Here is a 20,567-nt window from a genome sequence, read left to right as displayed (position 1 = left end):
CCATCGACAAATTCACCAAGTGAATAGAAGCAAAACCGGTTGCCACAATCGACTCGGCGCATGCGAGGGACTTCATACAGAACATTATCTACCGGTTCGGCATTCCGAACCGTATCATTACGGACAACGGTAGGCAGTTCATCTCTGGAGTCTTTCAGGATTTTTGCGAGGAGCGTGGGATCGAGATTTGCTACGCATCCGTAGCACACCCGAAGAGCAATGGGCAGGTCGAGAGAGCTAATGGCATGATCCTTCAAGGAATAAAAACCAGAGTCTTCGACCGACTACATCCCTATGTCGGACGATTGGTGCAAGAGATGCCACTAGTACTCTGGGCACTCCGCACATCCTTACCGCGCTACGGGACAATTGCCTTTCTTTCTCGTGTACGGAGCAGAAGCAGTCCTACCCACCGAAATCGACCTCGAATCCTTTCGCATACGCAACTACAACGAGTCCACGACAAACATGGCCAGGGAAGACGACCTCAATAGGCTGGAAGAAGCCAAGGATATCGCGACCATCAAGTCAGCACGTTACCTGCATAGACTCCGTTGATACCACAACAGGAATGTTCGCGGGCGGGCATTCCTAGTCAGCGACTTGGTCTTACGCAAAGTACAGACCACCAAGGATCGACACAAGCTCTCCCCGATCTGGGAATGACCTTACGTCATAGCCGAGGTCACTTGGCCCGACTTATACCGACTAAGGATGGAAGACGGAAGGCAGCTAGAGAATTCATGGAACATAGAACAACTACACCCCTTCCACACAGTCGATTTCGTGTAATTTTTTCTTTTTACCGTTGACTGCCCTCGCCGAGTGGTCCCCACCCAGAAGACCAGTCGGGGGGCTACAATGTACTTCACCTCCGGGTTCTTTTTAAGAAAATCTACTGCCAGTGAGCTCTCTAACTGTCGGTTAAATCGAAGTCTGGATGCGGTGGCACTTCCGCTCGACCACACCTCGCTCCCCACCAAACCGGGCAACACTACTCTAAGCTCCACGCTGGCTAAGTCCGCTCTGGGGCTGTTGGGACAGGCACACGCCGAGAGGATAACTCTTCACATGACGACAAAACACACCACGGAAAAAGACTCAAAAGCAAATAGATTAAATAAACTGCTACAAGTTCTCCTACTTCTTTACAGACCTAGGTCGTCCGCAACCGACTCTGTGGCCCTCTGCGCCTTGTCGACGTACTTCAGTGCCGTCTCCTCATCCCAGTCGGCAGCAAACCCGTCGCAGATGGCATTGACCTCCACTCGGGGGTAAAGCGACTTCAAGATGGCGAGAGCATGACTGGACGCCAGCTTCGCTGTCTCCCGCAACTCGGTGCTGTGAGCCGCAGGTATCTTCTCTAGCTGCTGGACCACCCGTCTACGCTGATCGACGAGGAGCCCTGCGCCAACAGTGGCGTCGCCCCGAGCAGATTGAGGGCGACCGTGACGATCGGTCCTGAGCCAGCTCAGCTTCTTGGGCCATGGCCTCGGCGGCCTTCACCATGGACTCTGCCCGGGACGGTGCATCTGTTATTAGTATACGAGTCAGGAAACGTCCAGAAGGGAGGAACGAAGGACGACGTAAAGAACTTACCCACGAGCTCGACGACAGCGGTGTCCTTGGCCTTCTTGAGCCAAGTGCATTTGGCTTCCAACATAGCCCTTTGAGGCCGACAGCTTGGAACGCTCGACTTCAAGCTCGGCCTTCACCGCCAGCAGCATGGCACACTCGGCTTGCAGCCCAGTGTTCGCCTTCTTCAACTCCCCCAAGGCTGCGCCTTGATCTACCAAAAGAAGATAACCTTCAGCTACGAATAAAAAAATAATGACCAAAGACAGATCGTCGCACCTTTGATCCGAGCGGTACTCGACACCAGTTCCACGCGGAGGTCGGCTATCTCACCTTGCAGGCGGCTCTCCATGGCTTTCGCACGCTCCAAGATTTTGTCACGATCCTGTTAGAGGGCATCCATGTTCCCCAGCTGTGGGTCCAATGATCGAAGGGCCTCCGACTTTGCCTTAGAGCGCGCCTCGATTCCCTGAACGATACGACGAGAGTTAATGGAGTCGTGCACATAAGGTGGCAATTAAAGAGCGTACCTTCATGAGCTTGACCGACTTCTCGATGTATCGCTCAATCTTGGAAATGTCCTTGGAGTCGTCTGCCGGGTCAATCTTGACCTGGTCAGTGCGACTCTCTTGGGCCCTCGGTGGGGGGTTGCCAAGGTCGTCACCACAACCGGCGGAACGAACACCCCAGCACTAGGCTCCACGGCACTTGTGGATGGGAGTACTACGGCTTTGTCCGACTTCATAGTCGGCGCTGTGGTGGCGGCTGGGATGATCGCCAGAGTTGCTTTGATGGTTGGCCCTATGACAGGGTTAGCCACTAAAGCAGGGAATGAGCTCAGAGCAGCTAGAACAATGGCCGCTGGTGGACCCGGGGGCTGAACGTGAGCTGGTCGGTGCGGCCGGATCGATGTTGCTTGATTTCCTACAAAACCAAGCGATATGACTTCAGCAAGCATAAAAATCCTAATCGCATCACGACATGAAAGCTGAGTTATGTTACCTCCATCCCGTCTTGAAGGCGGGTCTTCTCATGCGGCTCAGAGGAGGCTGGCTTGGAGAGCGAGTTGGGGTCAGAGCATCGTTATCCTCTAGAGTCCCATCGGACTCCGTGTTTCGATCGAATGCCATCCTTTTGGCGGCCGGCTCATCAGCCGAAGGTTCCGCTCCCCTCTTGAGCACGGGCGAGGCCTAGCTCGGGGGGTAGGACAGGAATTGGTGGCGGTCCTACAGAGAGGACATAGTATGACAAACCAGAGAAAACATTCAACGGGTTGGAAGAAAAACTTCCAGAAGAGACGAAGGACTCACTGGAGGGGGAGCATTCCCAACATGGAATGGCGATGGGAAGCCGACGAGGATAGCAGGAATGGTGGTGTTCAGGGCAAATAGCCGCCGAGCTCCGAAGAAGTCGGAGAGGTTTTGGTCGGAGACGATGGAGGACTGCCATGCGTGCAGCGGCAGCGTCTTCCCTGAATCCGCTGGGGAAGTCATCAGGGGCTTTCTTCGACAGGCTAAAGGAGGAGCGTGGGTGCGGTGAGCAGAGGAGAGGCTAGAGCTCTGGGTGCGAAAGCTACGGTTCGGTGACCATGGGAATCGCTTGAGCAAATCGGGGCTACAGTGGTTAGCGCGGCGGAGAAGAAGGTGAAGAGTCAGGGTAACGGGAGGCTTAGATGGGCTGCCAATGGGCCTAACGGCTAGAAAATTCCGTTACTGGGCTAAGTATCATTATGTTCCCCTGCGAACAAAGTGGGCCGAAATTTTCAGTGGTGGCATGATGGATACCATGCTATTTTTAAGGAACGTTGCAAGTTTTATGGACGCACTAGGTGGTGATATGAAATTCGTAATTCCCTTCAAATCGGGAATCGACGGTACGCCTATGTTATGGGCCCATGGTCGCAGTCGGGCAGGCGTCGGTCGATCTCGCCCATGGCACTTAATTGCGCTTTTTAACCTCTGCCTAAACTTTGAGTAAACCCGAATAAACTCGGTACTAACTACTCGGCTGTAACGGTTGAGCTAGTCGGCGCAACCTATCCCGTGGGCAAGACATAGCCAAAGGTTGTATGTCTGGGGAGACACGGCACAAAATCATTTCCAAACCACTCGGGTCCGGAAGTACTTCTAACAGTGCAACTCTAGTAGGAAAGCTTTTTTGGGTAACAGTCCATAGATGACTCTATGTTTAATTATTACGCATTTAAGCATAAAGTCGGGGGCTACACCTATTAGGTGCATCTTCGATGCACCTAAACTCTTCTTCCAATCGGAGCCCTCCACAGCCCCTACAATCATTACAGAGTACTCGGGATCACTCGGAAGCACTCAGGGAGCGCCTAAAGAGCACTCGGATAGTGTCCAGCATGTAGTGCCAGGGATACGCCTGATGAACAACAATCTGCCTGGATGAATGACCTGCGCTGCTATGGACGACTCCAGGGGCTGCTATGGGATACCTACGGTCAACGAATACGTACGGTCAACGAGGTACCGAATAGGAAGGAGAATATATTTGTATGGTGGCGGATAGGAGTCTGGTACGTACCGGATTGCATGTCGTGTACTTCGGACCTGAGCCATAACCGAATTGGGATAGATCTTAGTCTTACTAGATTAGGACTCTATCATAACCATAGCCCTTCCCCCACTATATAAGGGGTACGGAGCACCCCTTGAGGGAAACAAAGATTCATCTACGCAATACGATCGCCAAGCAGGATTAAGATATTATCTCACCACGTCAAGAGCCTGAACCTAGGTAAATCGTCTCCCTCTTCATCTTAACCATCGAATTCTGAGCTTGGTAGCCACCCTATAAGCTTATTGCCGACATCAATCGTCGATAGTATGATATTTTCTCTAATCTATTTAACGGTTTACCTAAGGTTTGTGATTACTTCAATATACATTCTGATATGAAATATTGGCTTATCCTCGACTAGGGTTTGTGCTTGAATTTGATTGCTTTAATAATATAAGTTTGGTTGATGCATGTCGACGATTTGGAAAGGAACTAGCACCTTCTACGCTGGATGGGACTTCAATCCTTAGAACGCTACAGGGCAAAGTATTTAAAAGGACAGACTATTGAAGAAGGGAAAAGGGAATAAACAAGCCAAAAGTGATAATACGAATGAAGGAAATAACCAGAACCTCAAGCGAAAGAGGAAGACACGCAACAATTCAAATAGTGGCAACCCAAGTAAGTCGCACTACAAGAAAAATAACTTATTGCCACCAATTTATTATAACAAAAAATAATTCATAGTATATATTATACTATCGCAATGATAATTTTTCTGTGGCAAATAACTATATTTTGTTGCAATGATTTACGATCGTGGTTTTATTCAATATTTTTGTTGTGATAATTAATGAGCTACCGACACAAAAAACATTACTATTGCAAAAAAACATGTTTTATCGCCACGATTTTAATTTATGTGGCAATTTGTATAGTACATGGTACTTTTCACTACTTTCTATTGCCACGATTAACAAATTCGTTGCAACAAAAAATTTATCATTTCATAATTTAAATTATTCTTTTCATATGGATACTAATTAGGATACATTTTGTATGAAATTTAGAGCTCTACAACTTAAAATTTTCATTTGAAATCTTTTAAATACTCAAATTCATGATTCAAATCTTAGGTAGGAAAGCTCAAATAGAATGATATGCATTTTTAAACAAGATTGATACGTAGGTGAGTTGGTAAAGGATAGCGCATGTGAGGGAGAGATCTTGGGTTCGAATCCTATCCATGACAAAAAAATATTAATATTTATTTTTAATGCCACATATGGAGTGGTGGCAATATTATCTATTGCAACGATGTGAAGTGTTGCAATACATTGTTTTGCCACGTCCATTTTGTGGCAATAACAAAATTTATTACAACTAAATAAAAATCATTGCAATAACCTATTGCTACACTATTTATTGCCACGACTAGCAACAATTTTAAGATTGTGGCAACATGTACCTATTGCCACGATTTTTGCATTGATGCTATGATTTTTTTCATGGCGATAAATTATTTTTCTAGTAGTGTCGGAAAAAAAGCCTGAGGATTGGTTGAAAAAGAGGTCAATATTCTTTATGCTACCATATTGGGAGCACAATAAACTAAGGAACAATCTATATGTATATGTAATGCATATAGAAAAGAATGTTTGTGATAATTTAATTAGAACATTGTTGGATATTTATTCCAAATCAAAGGATGATCTTAATGCACGGCTTGACTTGGTGGAAATTGGCATTCGACCAGAACTTTATCCAACAATAGATGATAATGGAAAGCAAATATCCAACAATAGATGTCCAAGGAGAAGAAGGAGATTCTTTGTTCAGTAATTTAGAAAATTAGGACCCTTGATGGTTATGCATCAAATATTTCTAGGTGTGTCAACGTGAAAGATTGTACAATCAATGGTATGAAAAGTCATGATTGTCATGTTTTACTGGAGGATATTCTTCCCATAGCACTCCGTTCTTATTACCTCAGCAAAAAAGTGATGAAAATAGTTACCGAATTGGGTAGGTTCTTCAAGAAGTTGCTCTCTAAGGTTATAGATCCATCTGAGCTTGATGAGCTAGCATTGTCTTGACAATATGTGAAATGGAAAAGAATTTTTCTTCCATCAGTTTTTACTATAATGGTGTACTTGTTGGTACATTTGATTGATGAAGTTAAACTTGTTGGTCCAGTGCACTACAGTTGGATGTATCCTCTAGAGAGGTATGGAATGCTTCTTTTGTCAAACTTGAAATATTTTCTCTCTCTTATATTAAATACTAAGACGTGGTTCATATAGGTGAATTTAAGGTAAAAAACGTGCAGGATTTACAAGAAGGAAAGATAATTATGGAGACAGATCAAAACAATGTACCTAACTATAGATCAAGTTCCATTCGTGGCTCATATATTGGTGTTCTTGCACAGAATTCAACATTTGCACCCTATATCTGCATGCTTAAGCTCAAACTAATGTTTCTTAATAACTGTTACAGGAGAAAATTGTTTAGCCTTGTGAGACCAAGCACCTTACAAGAGATTGGATCCTAAGGAAAGCTTCCAAAGCATGGAGATCTTACAAACATCGTCTGAAGACAACATATTTTAATTGTGATAAGAGGACACTCAATGAAATTGCAAATGACATTTCGAAAGGTGTCAATAAATATCAATGGGTTGGTCTACTTACATTATGGCATCAGGAGAAACACAAGGTGACATCTCTATTTTTAAGTTGCACTTGTTGTCAAAATATTTGTCTTAACAGTCGGTATTAACTAGAACATCAATGATTACAGAAATTATGTGAGAACAACTCTGAATGTGCAAAACAACAGAGGAATCCACATACAACAGGAAGAAAAAGTCATGCTAGACTTTCAAAAGAGATGGTGCTTGTTTTACAACTAATACTATTTAGTATAGATAAAAAATGATATAACTGGACATTTGATAGAACATTTGATTTATTTTGTTGCATAGAAGGAGAAAGTAAAGGAAAGGTTCACAGTATTGATGTATGGGATAAAGCACATCAGAAAAAGGATCCTCATCTAAAGGCAGCACTAGTACATTTCTATTCTTGGTGCCTACAGTTAGAAATGCAATTTGATTCATTTATGGTTAACTACATACATAATTTTATTTAATAGGAAATGGTGTATAATGAATTAGCCAAAAGGAACTATACTAAATGTGGCAATGTTTCAACCAAAGATTATGAGGAAGTTTTCGAGGTATAGTTGGAAAAGAGGCAAAACATCAGGGGTACTGCGATAATAATAATAATTGGAGCCAGATAGAGGTTTATCAGGAACTAGGTGTTCCTAGGGAATCTGAGGAATATGAAATGCTAAAGTTATCGATGGAGACAATGAGAAAACAAATAGAGGTATTAAGTCATGACATGAATCTTATGTGTGCCTTCATAAAACGGAAATTCCATGTAGAGGATTGGTGCACCATGGTGGTAGCCAAAGAAAATAATATTGTAAGCATATGCCCATCTCTTAATTTATTTTTTTTTTTGGGAAAGAGGACTTAGTGATTACAATACTTACCCACTATATGGTTTATGATTTTGTTACAGGAGAATATTGATGAACAAGTTAATAACACTAAGTCATATAACAATGTCCATTCTAAACCAAGTGTTGAACAGGTGGTGTATATTTAACTTAATAAATTTTAATTGGATGTGCTATTAAAGTATTTATATTGTAATTTTTCATCTATTGCAGCAGCTGCACTCTTTCAGTTATGCTACAGCTACAGATGGTCATGTGAATCTATCTGTACCACAAGAATACATGATTGCCAAAGTAATTTGTACAGATCTCACCTTGCTATTGAACCATGTCTTTTTATAATATGTCACAAACTTAATGTGCTTTCAACAAATTGTAGCAAGTAAGTACTGCGAGCACTGCCAAAAGGTTAAAGGCTAGTCACCGGTCCACGGAACCAACTATGGTGGGTGAGAATGAAACGAACAAGGTATATGCTTATTAATTGTGCAGCAATTTACTTACTGAACATTGATGCACTAAGAAACAACCGTAGAATTTTTGCATTTTGTATAGGTTCATAGTTTTGAACAAGCTAATATGGCAATACAAATGGATTTGCTAATAACCTAGCTAGTCCAGATACTAATATTCACTCTACATCAAATTATGTGCAGGTAATATTTTTTATTTGGTAAATGTTAATTCATTGTTTCACAACTTCTAACTGTTGGTGGATATCATGAGTTCCAGCAATCATCTAATATTTGTTGTACTAATACCAAGGATCATCATGAGAACCAGCCTGTACCATATGGACGCACAGTTACCAAGGTATCTTATGAATATCATATCACGTTAATTAACCATGATTGATTTTGAGAGCATGTGTATATATAATTGTATTGGAGTCCAATTATAGCAATCAAGCATGGAAATAAATAGAGAAAATCTAAAAAATGTCATTGACAAACGTCTAAGTGTAAGAAATGCCATTGACGAATGTGAGTTCTAAGAAATGTCATCGTACAAACGAATTTGTCTGAGAAATGCCATCGCCGTTAGGGTTCCATCCATTTCCGCCGTTAAAAACACTATTCATACTATAGCACTTAATGGAAAAAGTTGACGGAACCCTAACGGTGATGGCATTTTTTAGACAAGTTCGTTTGTACGATGATATTTCTTAGAACTCACACTCGCCGATGTCATTTCTTAGAATTAAGTGTTTGTAAATGGCATTTGTTAGATTTTCTCAAATAAATATCAAAAGGTCCAAACTAGTCCAAAAGAATTTGGAATTATCTTAAAATGGAAATAATAAGGTATATTCATCTACGTACACAAAAATAAATTAGTGAATGTTGATGTCCAACTTTTCCAATAATGTGTGTCGACAATTTGGATGTTGGCAATATATATCGGGTGGCTAGCGAGGCGTAAAAATCGATGGTTAGGATGAAAACATAGGGTTACCCAGGTTCACGCTCTCGACTAGCGAGATAATACCCTACTCCTGCTTGGCTATTGTATTGGATTGTGGACAGATCAACTAGAAGATAACCGATCTAAATATACCGTGCGTTTGGCCGTCCCACATGAGGGGTGCCCCTATCCCCCTTATATACTGGGGGATAGAGCTTATAAATAAGGTGGAGTCCTAATCTCATAAGACTAAGGTCTATCCTAATTCGGTTACAACTCGGATCCGGTATATACGGCATGCAATCCTACAGTTACTAAACTTTGGTTGATACCATACAAATATAATTGTTTTCCTATTCAGTAATCCCCCTACTATACGCATATATATAGTCTACGGATACCCCTAGTAGAGGTTTTCCGAATGTGTTTTTCTCTTGCAGGGTCATATTTAACAGACTGACAATGATATTATAGATACATTTGTTAATGAACTTGAGGATTTATCTTCCAGTGCCCATGCTATACCAAACAACATGCATGTATTGCATTATTTACTTAGTAGATATTTCATCAGACATTGTCACACTATCATGAATTTATGATTTGTTGTACCAAGTTACGTGTCACGCCCGGAGTTTCATCCCAAGCCTAAAATCGTAAAAGAAATTCGTAAATAACAATTGGCTTAATTAACTCAGGAAAAATCCCTCTAATAGGAATTAATTCAATTAAATCGAGGCTCGCAAATCGACTAACTGGATTTAAATTTAAATTGCAGAGGTATAAAATTTGATCAAACAAATTAATTTAAAACTCGACAAAAGTGGGGTTTTCCTTTTTCCCTCCTTTTTCCTTTCTTTTTCCCTTCCTTCTCAAATTGGGCCGAAGTCCAATTTTCCTCCCTCTTTCTTTTTCCTTTTCTTTTTCTTTTTCTTTTCCTTCCCGGGCCGGCCCAGCCGAGCCAGCCCACAGCCTCCTCGGCCGGCCCAGCCGAGGCGGCCCCCTCCGCCCGCCAGCGCGCGCTCCGCCTGGGCGGCCGCTCGCCCGCGCCGCGAGTCCGCGCCGCCTCCCTCCTCTCTCTCGCGCCACTGACAGGTGGGGCCCACCTGTCAGCGACCAGGTTTCGCCAGCGCCCGCGCCCGCGCAGCGCCGCGCCGGCCGAGTCCGCCGCCGCCCCGACACCTCCGGACGACGCAACCGCCGCCGCTGAGTCCGCCGCGTCGTCGACACGGTCTCCACCGGCCGCTCCGCCCTAGCCGGCGCCGCCACCTATAAAATCCCCGCGCCGCTGCCCCGCCGCCACTTTCCCCCTCTCCGCCCGAAGTTCCCCTCCATCGCCATCAGCCGCCGATCTCCTCGTCGGCCGTCGGACATCGCCGCCCACCGGCGTCACCACCGCCGCCGCTACCTCGCTGACCTCCCGCCGGCCTCCGTCACGGCCGGTGTGCACCCGAGTGTCGTCGCCGCCCTTCGTCCTTCCCGCCACCGTGCCCGTCGTCTCGACGCCGTCGGCCGATCTCGTCACCGCGCGTCGCCAGCCGCCGCGCGTCTGCGTCATCACCTCCGCCTCATCCTCGCCGACTTGCTGCCGTCCTCCGTCGCCGTCGGTGAGCCCTCCCCTCCTCTTCCTCTCTTTCTTCCACCGTCGCTGGGTCCCCTCGCCGCCGCGCCGTTGCCAGGTGCCGTGCGCTACCGCCGCGTCGCTGCCGCATCTCCGCCCGGCGACGCCGTCACCCCGCGGTCGCCAATCCATCGCTGCCGGCGCCCGCTGCCGCCTCCACCTCCCGGTGCCATCGCCATCGCCCCGGACCACGCGATGCCGCTCGTCGCCTTGCATCGCTCGTCGCCCCTCCACCTGCCGTCTTCGTCGCTTCGTCGTCGCCGTGGTGGCCCCGCCGCCGCTGGAGTGCCACCGAGCCCGGCGCGTTGTCGCAGCCTCTTCCCCGTGCCGGCGCCGTCCTCCGTTGCCCTCCTCTTGGAGCGGCCGCCTACTCCGTCATCACCACCGGTCGCGCCATCACCGTCGCGCTCGTCGCGTCGTGGCCGTGGCCGAGCCGCGCCGTCGCCGCTCGCCACCGCCGTTCGCTCGTCGCCGTGCTGCGCCGTGCTTGTCTCGGCTGCTGCCTCGCCCGTGCTGGCTACGCTCGCGCCCGAGCTATGCAGCCGCGCCGCCCGCAATCCGTGCACCCCGTCGTCACGCTGAGCTGCATTGCCCCTCACCTTGCCGGTTGTGCCTCGCCCGTGCCGCCGCGTTGTCGGTCGAGCCGCCTCTCCGCCCGCGCCGGCCCAACGGCTGCGCCGCAACTGCCGGGCGTCACCACCAGCCGCAACCCGCGCCGCCGCTAACCACCTCCCGCTTTCGACGCACCGCCGCGCTCGTCGCGCCGTCGTTGCCTCCCCGAGCTGCCCGGCGTCCCCGTCGTGCTGCTGCGACGCATCTGCTGTCGGCCGCCGGCCTCTGTCCCGCGCAGTTGCCGCTGGTCGCGTCGTCGCCGTCGTCGTCGGGCACCGTTGCCGCCGTCGGCCATGTGCCTCCTCTCTTCCTCGGTCCCCGCCTAACCGCCGATCCTTAGCACTGCCCCTCGCCGCCGCCCGTCAATCTCCGCCGCCACTGTCGATCTCCCGCACCCGCCCGCGTCGCCACCTCCGCCTCGGTCTCGCCGACCCGTCCGCGCCCTCGCCGCCGCCGGTGAGCACCCGCACCCTCCTCCCCTCTTTCTCCCCCTTTCCGGCCGACCGCCGCCGAGTCGCGCGCCGTCGCCGGACGAGACCGAAGCTCGCCGCTCCCGCCGGTCGCCGTGGTCGTCGTCGCCTCCGCGACGCTGACGTCTGGCCACCGTCGCTTGCGCCCGCGCGTGTTGCGCCGTCGCCGCTCGCCAGTCGCCGTCGCCGCTGTTCTGCCGGGTTGCGCCCGAGCGTCGCCGCCCCGGCCGTCGTCGCCGTCGCGCCGTCGCCGTGCGCCGCCGCGGCCGCGGCCACGTCGCCCGCCGCTCCCGCCAGTCGCCGCCATCCGCCCGAGCCCGCGCGCTCCCCTTCTCTCTGTTCCCCTCTCGCTGACGAGTGGGTCCCACCCGTCAGCCGTTCCCCGTGCCTCCCTTTCTCTCTCTCCTCCCCGGGCCCGCGTGTCAGTCTCTCCCTCCCCCTCTCTCTCACCGACAGGTGGTCCCCACCTGTCAACCGTCAGTTTCCTCTCTCCTCGCTGACGTCAGCAGCCCCATTAATTGCGCAATAATTGATTTAGGACTTTTCTGTTAAGTTAAAAAAAAACCCAGAAAACTTCTAAAATTCATAAGTAATTCATCTAGTCTCCGTTTAGGTCCATTCAAGTTTCATTAAATCCAGAAAAATGCCAAGAATCCATTAAAAATAGTTTCTTTCTCTGTTTCAGTAGTTTTTTAGCCTGTTTTGTTTGTTTTGCCTTGTTTGTCGTAGGTTTTGATCCCATCGCAGCGCCGTTCGTTCTCGAAGTCGTTGCTGAAGTTCCTCGTGGGTTTAAGCAAGGCAAGTGGCACCCTTCTTTGATCATATTGAACCTATGATTATAAAATCCCCCGCTTTTACATTCAAACATGCATTGTTTTAAGCAAATCTATTTATTGAATTTATCTATTGGGAATTTACCAATATATCCATTGATTCCCATTTATTATTGTCATCCCAGGGTTAATTTGACTAGAATTAGGGTTAGTCAATGATTAGCCATGCTTAGTTCAACTAGCTCACCAATTATTATTTAATTACTGTTACACTTTGATAGACCTTTAATGGTTGAAATCATTATTAATCTCCCGATGAGGACTAATACAACTAAAATATTGCTTATGGTGGGCTGTGGGTGCATGGTTTTGAGAGTCGTGCCCATGGCAATTAAGGACCGGTTCTCAGGAAACCCTGAAGGTCTTACACGTACTAACCACAAGCCAGAATGGGCAACGGTGAGACTCGTAATCTAGCTTGTCCCTATTCGACGTACCTAGGCAAAGGTAGGTGTGATGGAGTATGGACGGGCAATCGTGGTGTAACAAAAGCTTCTCCTGCTTCCGGATCTACCAAGGCACAAGAGGGGACTGCCCGACTTGGTGTAAAGGAGGGGGTGAAAACTGAAGTGTGGTGCGATTGTCTAGGGAGGGCTAGGTGAAAGGTCTTATCATGGTTTCCGTACTGAGGTATCGTGGTGATACGTTGGGGCATGGTAACATGCTTGGCAGCCATGTCTTGTGGGTAAAGTTGTACACCTCTGCAGAGTAAAACTTTTCGAATAGCCGTGCCCGCGGTTATTGGGCGAACTGACAGATTCACTGGGATTAGTTGAACCATTAATAACCTAATTAATCTTGGAACTGGTTTGACCCTGCGCAACGTGGTGTAACGTTGGCAGTGGTTTGGGTCTGTCGCAACGTGGTTTAACGTTGGACAGAGGGTTGACCCTGTCGCTACGTGGTGTAACGTTCGACAGCGGTCTGGGCCTGTTGCAACGTGGTGTAACGTTGGACAGTGGATGATTATTTTAATTGTTACTTTACTTTTATTTCAGTTTATTTTATTTACTGTTTTGCTAAATTACTGCAGATTTTGTGCAAGTTAACCTTAGCCTATCCTTGATACCCTATTGCATTCATTATTCTCCCTCTCTTGGGTGGTACTTGTTGAGTACGGTGGTTTGTACTCAGCCTTGCTTACTTTTTCCCCCACCAGAGCAAGTGCCAGAGCCTGTGTCAGAAGAAGGTTGTTCCGAAGGTTGAAGTAAGGTTCAGTCCGCCGTCGAGAGTGCCTGTGGTGTGGAGCCGTCATCGCCAGCTGGAGCTGAAGATTAGATGGTCTAGTCTTGTTTTCCTTTTCCGCTGCATTTCGATAGATAATTGTTTTTATTTGTTTTTAAGTCGTGGAACTGTGTATTAATTTGTCATAGTGTGTACTCGGGCTGATGCCTGGACCGAGATTCAATACATGCTATTGTTCAGAAATTTGGTGTAAATTTCTGGGCGTGATATTACGCCAGGTCAATTCAACTAGAGCAAAACGAAGTTACTCCACATCGGTTTTAACAAATCAACAGATTGGTGCAGAGGTGAATTGTTAATTTTTTTTTGTATTACAAGACAATGCTTTATTTTCTAAACATTTATGTAATTGAACTAACTTTTAGTTGCAGCAAGCAAGCATTGCAAGCTCTAGCAAAAGGCCAAGATCTAGTGAAAGTTACATGGAACAAATTTTATCTCATAAAGACAAACTCAATCAGGTTAAATTAAAACTATTGATTAAAAGTTTTAAAATAGTGTGGCTGTATGGTTCCTTCATGTATTAATGTCCATCTTACCAGTACATATCCACATGATTCGATTGTTTAAATTATATAACACAGGTGCCTCAAAGAAAGGAAGTCTTAAAACAAAGTTCATCTAAATTAGTAAGTTTCTATTTTTGCTTGTGACAAATAGGTCTTGTAGTTTCCTGAAAAACAATTTCTTATTTTTAATACCAATGCCATGTTTCTTGATATGATAGGACCAAAGGGTGGTTTACGTATTCTCCTTGAACCCATTATACAAAAATAGAGTTGTGGCAAAAGGTAATTTAGTGACTATCGATAGCACACATGTGGTTGGAGGAAATATGCTTGGAAATGAATATTATGGTGTGGTTATTCATGCTATTTCAAATATTGGTAATGAGAGGATACCTAGACCATTTGAAAATTGCCATACAGTAAGAGACGCCATTGATTGTGTTATTGCTTGGCCTCGATCCCATGTAAGCTTAATTTCATCATCTCCAAGTATATATACATTTCCAATAACATTATATTTGACTTTCTTGTTACCCATGTAATATTTGCCTATTTCCAGGTAAAAAACTGAAAGCAAATACTTCAACCTGTGTGGTAGGTCAGCCTAAGACAAATAATTCTACCTGCTCGATACATCACAATTTAGTTTATTGATCTTGTTGTGCTCGATGTCCTATATGTGCTGGTATCCACTATTTTCTTGATACGGGTTTCTTTGCAGGAGAAAGGAGTTGATTACGAAAAGAATAGAACCAAGGGTGTTTCCTTCCAAAAATAGATGAAAGATGAAAGAACAGATGCACTTTCTAGTTAAAGAATTCATTCGGATTGATCTCCATCAATTTATAAGACTTACCTTAGTTTTATGTTTAGGAATTTGTATTGACCTTTAATTTTCCGTTCAGTCGTTATGTGGATGTCTTATATTTTTTTCACTGTAATCGCATTTTAGTTTGAACTATATTTATTTATACAAATTGAAGCCAATACTTTACTATGGATCATCTCCCTTTCAATTATAGTATAATTGAGAACCTAAAAAATGGACCTGTCTAAAGAATTAACAAATATAAATATTACAAAATTTATTCTAAAAAATACATATGTGTACATACAGTACAATGTACAAATATAAATAAGAAAAAAAATCTGGTTATTAAAAAAAATACGTCTGAACATAACATTGATACGTTAAAAAGCGTTTCAACAAGCGTGTCCTTGTTATTTTTTTATGGTGCAAATGCTTTTATTAAAATGATTATAAATTTGTAGAGACGTAATCCAAATGACTTTATATATTCATAGAGACATCGTTAAATGCCTCTAGTGAACGTCTCAATTGATGTAGAGATGCTTTGTAAAACGTCCCTATATTTTTGAGACGTTCCTTGGGGAGACGTTCCTACGACGCTTTGAGAAGACGCCTCAGTTGTCGACTAGGGATGAAATAAGATGTCTCTATTCCACATATACAATGTCTCTAAAGAGCGGTCTTTGTTGTAGTCTCCCTCCCTCATGTTTCTGGCAGCAGCAGTGAGGTGGGGCGGTCAACGGCATGGGGCGGGGCGGGCTAGCTGTGGCAGGGCAACTCGATGGCTCGAGGGCGGCGCTGTGGCCTAGCGGGACAAAGGAACAACACAGTGGCCGGCGTGATTGTTCTCTCTAGCTATGGTGAGTCGTCATCCACCTCCCCTCTCTCTGCACTGTTTCTTGTTGGGCACCGGGACCCCGACCGGGCCAGGGATCCGCTGGGCTCAGGACCAAGGCCGTTCTTGTCCAACCTGGCCCCGTCCTGCCCCATTGCCAACCCTATGCTCAGTTATGGGCAAGCGGAGCAACAACCCAAACTTGGAGAATTTCCCTCTGTTGGATGGAATTTTAGTTGAAAACTGGAAAAACTAGGATGAGACAAGTTCGCATTGATGCTCGGCTTGGTGTGGCAAGATTGCATTGGTGTGCGGCTTGTTGAAGCAAGATCACATTGGTGTGTGACTTGATGAAGCAAGAATCGCAGCGGTGTGCAAATTGAGTTTAACATATTGTAGAAATAGAATGTCTTTACTAAAATTGCTTTTAAAACTGCTTTAGAAGTTAACTACTCGTTTTCTGCAAACTAGCCCTATGTATGCTTCCTTTGTACTCCATTGCATTACTTCTGCATTGTCCCGATGTGGTTTGCATAGTACGAAAGTGGCTTTGAAGATGGTGGCTCTGGTTTCTAGCTCACGCCTACCGTCAAGTGTATGTGGTTTCTTGCAAGTTAGCCATCTGCTTTGTCTTTTTGTTTGTCTTTGTGTGCAGGCCTTTGGTTGCCCGTGTAACTAAAAATATGTTTACGTTTCCGCTTGTAAACTCTTTTAACTATCAACTCTGTTATATGCACCTTGCCTCCTAGGATAAGGCATAGTGCACTCACAAATGGAATATAGTGGTCTATTTTTCAGGCGTCACAGTGCCTGAGTACTCACTATGACAATTTAGTAGAGACCAATCCTCTTAATTGAACAAATAAGTTAAACAGTGTGTTAACAACATAATAGATTGAACTAAAATCTAAAGCAACTCTTAGAGAAGCAAAACAGTAACATAACCCCATAGGCAGCACTTGAGTGTAGCAACTCGCATAATCTTTGAATGGGTCTTGGTCGGACGCAACTGTAGCTTATAAGGAAACGAGGGAAACAAGGCCGAGTACAACCACCGTACTCAACAAGCCATACCGTACTCAAAAACCAAGGCTGTGTATGAAGGAAAGAAAGGCTAGAGAAATTTTGCACAAAATGACATTTACCAAGCAACTACTTTAGCGAAAGCAAAAACAATTGAACAATTCAGTAACAATATTAAACCAACCACTTATCAGTGCTAAATCATACAACATCAGGCCCAACCATCACTAATACTGTGCTAAATCATACAATACCAATGCCCAGCTGTCACGCCCAGAAATTTACACCAAATTTCTGAACAATAGCATGTATTAAATCTCGGTCCAGGCATCAGCCCGAGTACACACTATGACAAATCAATACACAGTTGCACGACTTAAAAATAAATAAAAATAATTATCTATCGAAATGCAGCGGAAAAGAAAAACAAGACTAGACCATCTAATCTTCAGCTTCAGCTGGCGATGACGGCTCCACACCACAGGCATTCTCGACGGCGGACTGAACCTCACTTCAACCTTCGGAACAACCTTCTTCTGACACAGGCTCTGGCACTTGCTCTGGTGAGGGAAAAAAATTACGTAAGGCTGAGTACAAACTACCGTACTCAACAAGTAACACCCAATAGAGGGAGAATAATGAATGCAATAGGGTATCAAGGGATAGGCTATGGTTAAATTGCACAAAGCTGCAGTAATTTAGCAAAACAGTAGATAAAATAAACTGAAATAAAAGTAAAGTAACATTTAAAATAAACATCCACTGTCCAACGTTACACCACGTTGCAACAGGCCCAAACCACTGCCAATGTTACACCACATTGCGTAGGGTCAAACCAATTCCAAGATTAGTAAAATTATTAAAGAGGTTCATCTAATCCCAGTGAGTCTGTCAGTTCGCCCAATAACCGCGGGCACGGCTATTCGAATAGTTTTACTCTGCAGAGGTGTACAACTTTATCCACAAGACATGGCTGCCAAGCATGTTACCATGCCCCAATGTATCACCACGATACCTCAGTACAGAAACCATGATAAGACCTTTCACCTAACCCTCCCTAGACAATCGCACCACACTTCAGGTTTCACCCCCTCCTTTACACCAAGTCGGGCAGTCCCCTCTTGTGCCTTGGTAGATCCGGAAGCAGCAGAGGCTTTCATTACACGACGATTGCCCGTCCATACTCCATCACGCCTACCCTTGCCTTGGTACGTCGAATAGGGACAAGCTAGATTACGAGTCTCACCGTTGCCCATTCTGACTTGTGGTTAGTACGTGTAAGACCTTCAGGGTTTCCTAAGAACCGGTCCTTAATTGCCATGGGTGCGACTCTCAAAACCATGCACCCACAGCCCATCATAAGCAATATTTTAGTTGTATTAGTCCACATCGGGAAATGAATAATGATTACAACCATTAAAGGTCTATTAAAGTGTAACAGTAATTAAATAATAATTGGTGAACTAGTTGAACTAAGCATGGCTAAGCATTGCCTAACCCTAAGTCTAGTCAAATTAACCCTGGGATGACAATAATAATAAATGGGGATCAACGGGTATAAAGGTAAATGCCCAATAAAGTAAATACATTTGAATACAATGCATGTTTGAATGTAAAAGCGGGGGATTTTATAATCATAGGTTCAATATGATCAAAGAAGGGTGCCACTTGCCTTGCTTAGCCCCACGAGGAACTTCGGCGACGACTTCGAGAACAAACGGCGCTGCGACGGGGGAAAAACCTACGACAAACAAGGCAAAACAAGAAAAACAGGCTGAAAAAACTACTGAAACAGAGAAAGAAACTATTTTTAATGGATTCTTGACATTTTTCTGGATTTAATGACACTTGAATGGACCTAAACGCAGACTAGATGAATTACTTATGAATTTTAGAAGTTTTCTGGGTTTTTTAACTAAACAGAAAAGTCCTAAATCAATTATTGCGCAATTAATTGGAGGGATGACGTCAGCACAGGAGTGAGAGGAGGCTGACGACTGGGGCCCACGGGGAGAGAGGGTGTTGCTGGCTTGCGTGCCCGACCTGCCAGCGAGAAAACAGAGAGAGGAGGGGAGATGGCCTGCTCGGCCTCAGCCGAGACAGAGGGAGGGGCGGTCGGCGGCGGCGGTTGGCGGCGAAGGGCGGCGACCGACGGACGGCGGCGCGGACCGGCGGGTATGCGGCGGATGGCGGCGACCCAGTGGGTGGCCACGCGAGAGCTGGCGACGGCGCTAAGTGCGGTGACACCGAAGGGAGAACAGCGGCGGCTCGGGGAGGACGACGACGACGGCACGACGGTAGGGCGACGGTGCTCCGGCGTCGGCAAGGTCGCGTCGGCGACGGCGAGGCGAGGGTAACGACAGGCGGAGGGGCGACGGTGATGTCTGGGGCACGCACACGCGTGACGGCGGCGACGACCTCAGCGACAGCGTGCGGAGGGAAAAAAGAGAGGGGAAGGGGGACGGTGACGGCTTCGGCCGGAGCGGAGGGATGAGAGGGCGGTTGAGCGGCGGCGGTCGGCAACCAGCGATGGCGACGGGGTCTGGTGACCAGTGGTGGCGGATGCCCGACGACGGCCGGTGACTGGCGGCGGCGGAGGTGAGCGGAGCGGCTAAGCGGCAGCGACAGAGGAGAGGAGAGGCGGGCTTGACGGCGGCGCGGGGGCAGCGACGGCTGGCGACGGTTTGACAGCAGAACGGTGGTTGGTGGTCGGCGGAGGCGAAGGTGGTGGTGGGCCGAGGGGCGACGGCGGTGACGTCCGGCAGGGAGTTGGCGAACGACGGCCCCAGGCAGCGCGGTGATGACGTGCGACGCGGCGGCGAGGGTCGGGGAGAAAGAGGAGAGGGGAGATCGGGGCGTCGCCGAGCATGGCCGGGGAGAGGAGGAGGAGCGGCGCGTGACAACGGCTTGGCGGCGTGGCGCGTGCGTGGGGAGGCAAAGGAGGATGGAGGGGGAAACTGTGGCGATGGTGGTCGGGCACTGGCGGCGGTGTCGGCGCGACGATGGCTTGGCGTCACGCGGCGCGGTGGCAACGACCGAGGGGGCCCGCTGTGGTGACGGCAAGGGAGACGACGCCAGGATGGCACTTCGGCGGCGAACAGTGGCGCACGCGCATGGCGGTGGCACATGGGCCGGCAGCGGCTACCGAAGGGGAAGAAAAAGGAGGGAAAGGGGAAGAGGATGCTCATCGGCGGCACGAAGGGTGGCAGCGAGTGAGTCGGAATGGGTGATGATGCGGCTCCGCGACGGCGACCGGAGGTGAGGCGCGAGCTCAACTTGCGGCGGCAAGGCAATGGGCGCAGCGACGGCTCGGGGACGTGCGAATAAAGGCGGCGGCGGCTCGAGGAGAGGGGGATTTATAGGTGGCGGCTACCGCGCGTAGGGCGGGGAGGTCGTTAGCGCGGCGGCGCGGATTGCGGCCGGTGGTTGGCGACGGCGCGTCCGACGCAGAGGAGGCGGGGGAGGTTGTTAGCGGCGGCGTGGAATGCGGCCGGCGGTTGCACGCGGCAGCGGCGCGGGCGTGGGACAGGTGGTGTGGCCAGGACGCGACGGCGCGCGGCGAGGGCGCGATAGAC

Source organism: Oryza brachyantha, chromosome 2 (assembly GCF_000231095.2).
Source record: "Oryza brachyantha chromosome 2, ObraRS2, whole genome shotgun sequence".
NCBI classification, from domain to species: domain Eukaryota; kingdom Viridiplantae; phylum Streptophyta; class Magnoliopsida; order Poales; family Poaceae; genus Oryza; species Oryza brachyantha.
This window is presented reverse-complemented; position numbering follows the sequence as displayed.